The sequence below is a fragment of the Hyalella azteca genome, unplaced genomic scaffold, assembly GCF_000764305.2.
Source record: "Hyalella azteca isolate HAZT.00-mixed unplaced genomic scaffold, Hazt_2.0.2 contig15395, whole genome shotgun sequence".
In the NCBI taxonomy this organism is placed as follows: domain Eukaryota; kingdom Metazoa; phylum Arthropoda; class Malacostraca; order Amphipoda; family Hyalellidae; genus Hyalella; species Hyalella azteca.
This window is the reverse complement of record NW_025945251.1, coordinates 18939-22549: the sequence shown is the minus strand read 5'-3', so window position 1 is coordinate 22549 and position 3611 is coordinate 18939.

Below are 3611 nucleotides of genomic sequence, written 5' to 3'. Positions count from 1 at the left end.
ATCCATGTAAATATTGATAATGATTGTGATGATCATTGGTGGCTATGAAACTGTCGTGTGATGGAGACTATGAAACTGTCGTGTGATGGTGATTATGAAACTGTCGTGTGATTTTGACTATGAAACTACATGGTAATTCTGACTACAGACCTTTCTATTCAAATCGCTTAATTAGTAAAAACCCAACTTGAACTTGAAAGTAAACAAGAAGCCAAAATCTTCATCTCATAGACGTATAGGAAACGTTTAGGGTGTATCTCCAACTTCAGGGTCTAAGATCCTAGAATAAATCAATCAAAGTACAACTTATTAATTCTTGCACGTGGCATTAGTTATTTTATACTTCAATACTTCAATCCTTACTAATTGGAATAATTTGCATCGAAAAGAGCGAGAAATCGCAAGCGCGAGCCCATTAATAATTATAAGAGATTTTTGTTCACAAATTAAATAGGAGTTTTTTGCTCGTTGTTGCACTTCTAATGCGTCGAAGTTTTTCCAATGAAAGTTTTTGCAAACTTGTCTCGAGACAACAAAAAAGTCAATGACTAATATTTTTTCATGAAGTTTGTCTGGAATCATTTAAATATTTTGAATTTGTGCGCTTTTTACTAACGATTATCTTAATGAAGTTACATAATTCACTCGATTTCAATATATGTTTCCGAGTAAAGCTCGAATGAAACGCAAAGCAAATTAGCTTTGGCAGACCAAGTCTTTATTTAACTCAATTTAGCTGATCCAGACAAAAGCCTTGTATTGTCTGCTCTAATGAACTGATACAACTGAAGTGGGCGGGTCACAGTCATAAGATAAAGTTTTATAAAGAAACTACAATACAATAATGGCAATTATTTTATATCAACGCATGAATTAAATTTAGTTCTAAATGTACAAATCTTTTATAGACAAGGAACATCGTCTATGTTTTACTGCAAGCATCATTCCGGGTTAGGAAGAAAATTTCCACGTTATTCATGTCATATTTCCAGCATTGTATCATTTAAATGTTGCATGTGCATAGAACGAATACGCTGTCAATTACTCGTATGTTTGTCGCTAGTGCAATGAATTCGCCATCCTTCAAAAAAACATGTACAATGAACGACAGAAATTAAAGAGAGAATTGTTTCTTAGCTATGTTCTGTTCATGCAATCGTCAAATTGTTATTCTATTTCATTCGTAAGAAATATTGTTCATATTGTATACAGCAACTTCAATACAGCGGTGCCTCATATTGATGAAAATTTACTATACTCGTAAAAAGTTAATTTCTTATCCACATAATTTATCATTGAATGCTTTGCTCAAAAAACAACCTCAGTTGGACATTCTATATCAATGTTATCCAGAATAGTTACAAGCCATTTGATCTCACATGGAGCTTTTTACAAGAGAAGCAGGTTTATACTAGCGACCCGTTTTGTATAACTAGCAACTGCTATCTTTCATTTGTGCCAAACTTCTATACCTATTCCGATCCGTCCGTACTGTATATAGACTGATAAAGTAACCGACTGTTTCCTGACCTAAAAGAGTCCTTCGATTGTATCCTAAATCAGTCATCAATAACCGATCTATCATACTGGATGCAGTGTCTCAATCTCTTCTCAAAATCAACACTTAATAATTATAACTTCGCGCAAACAAAAAGAAAACTGTGTAGATATTGTATCGAGTCTATACTCCAGTTTAAATAGCAACATGATACAAAACAAAACTCATTTTGTAGGAATTACGATAAAATAAAATGCATTCCCATTATAAGCGCAGTCAACGTCCATGCAGGTAGCCCAGTGAGCAGGCTTGGTTCAAGTCTATGTCATTCAAAACCTCCATGCAAAAGCAAATTAATAAGAACTCATACAGCCAAAAACTGTAATCAAAGGGCAAAAAAATGCATAATTATTTGAAAGCTTTTTATTACAAATCAATTAGTATATGTTTTCAAACTAAAAATATCCTAAAAATTATAACTAAAGTGGCTCTAAAATGTCTCAATTTTCTTTAAAATATAATCCTCATAAATTTGCTCTGCAATTTTCTATTTCGGAAGCAATCTTCCGACTTTTCTGTAGACCGAACATTGCCCACAAGAACCTCTTTCAATCTCAAATAAATTTTCGACACATTTTCGAAGCTTTTCTTCTCACCAGGACCGAACAGCCTCCTACTCCAGACTCTCCTTTGATAGGCCGTTGATGAAGGTGGTAATTAGAAGCTTATGCTACTTACTAAAACACCGCACGGGGGCAAAATTCCGACCTGAAGAAAATATTTGATAATTTCATCAACATTGGCAGGAAGAAAGTGTAAATGGAAGTGCAATTTGATCTTATGTTGACTGAATAGCAACAAATAATCTACTTATCATTGCACGTGAGGAATCGCATACGCTGCTCAGAGAATAAGTCATATAATGAAGCATCAAGTGACAATTTATCAACGAATTCATATGATTATGCACTCTAATAGATTATTCCAGTATACGTATAGTGCAATAGTGCAATGCTGTAAAGATATACTGAATTAAAATTTCCATAAGTCATGATAATGACACAACCTCTTCACACTGAATATAAAACGGCACTGACACAGCAGGCGGTGCTATTCATTATTCACACGTTATTCATAGTCTCCTAAAAACGTGTTAAACAGAGGAAGCCTCTCTCCGAATGACACTGCACGGCTCAAAATAAAATTTTAAAACGCTCGCCGGATGACAAAATCCTTTTCGCGTAAGAGGATTTGTGTGCCCCACAGAAATATTCTTGGCGAATTCGTTGTTCGCACTTGGGGATTAATCAGCTTGCGTAAATGTTCATGTCGGCGTCAAATTCTGGTTGAATTTCGGGCAGGTGTTTCCTTAGTCGCTAGACTTGTGCGAGCCAGCGACATGGTTTGGAATATTATCAGCTAAAATTTCTAAATAGTTTGTACCAGCCTGCGATAATTTGCTGGAAATATTATGTCGGTTTATTTAGAGGTGCGAATTAATCTTTATTTAATATATAAATGTAAAATGTGCCAAGAAAAAAAAACTGGCTTGGTTAAGCGCGAGGAGTCAACTTTCGTTATGCTGGTAACTACGAGTAGATAATTATTCGCAAATTTGATTTTTAACCTTTTTTTTCAGCAATTACACAGTTATTTTGCGCTCCTAAAATTGTTCATTAAATATAATATATATAACGATATAATATAATAAAGAACAAATTTGTACCATTTAATTCAATTTCTCGCTCATAATAATCCAATTAAATATCTTCAAACCTGCACCTTCTCATTTCCAAATTAAAATCGTGTATCTTGTTACCTCAACAAACGTAATGTCGCCACAATTCCTTTGTTACTTATGAACTCCCGACTCTGTGGTGCGTTGAAAACTATGAAATTTACTACCGAATTCGCACCGAAAATTTTTGTGACTTGGATGTGACCGACGTGGATTCATCCAAAACCATAAATAAATATTTGGAGTGTAAACTATAAAATTCCTTCACATCTAGGTTATTACTTTAGCTCTAAATATTATAGAGCACCTCAATCATGCAGTGTAATGAATCAGACAGATGTCGGTATAGGTTAAAAATGATTTTCTTCAGTGTTA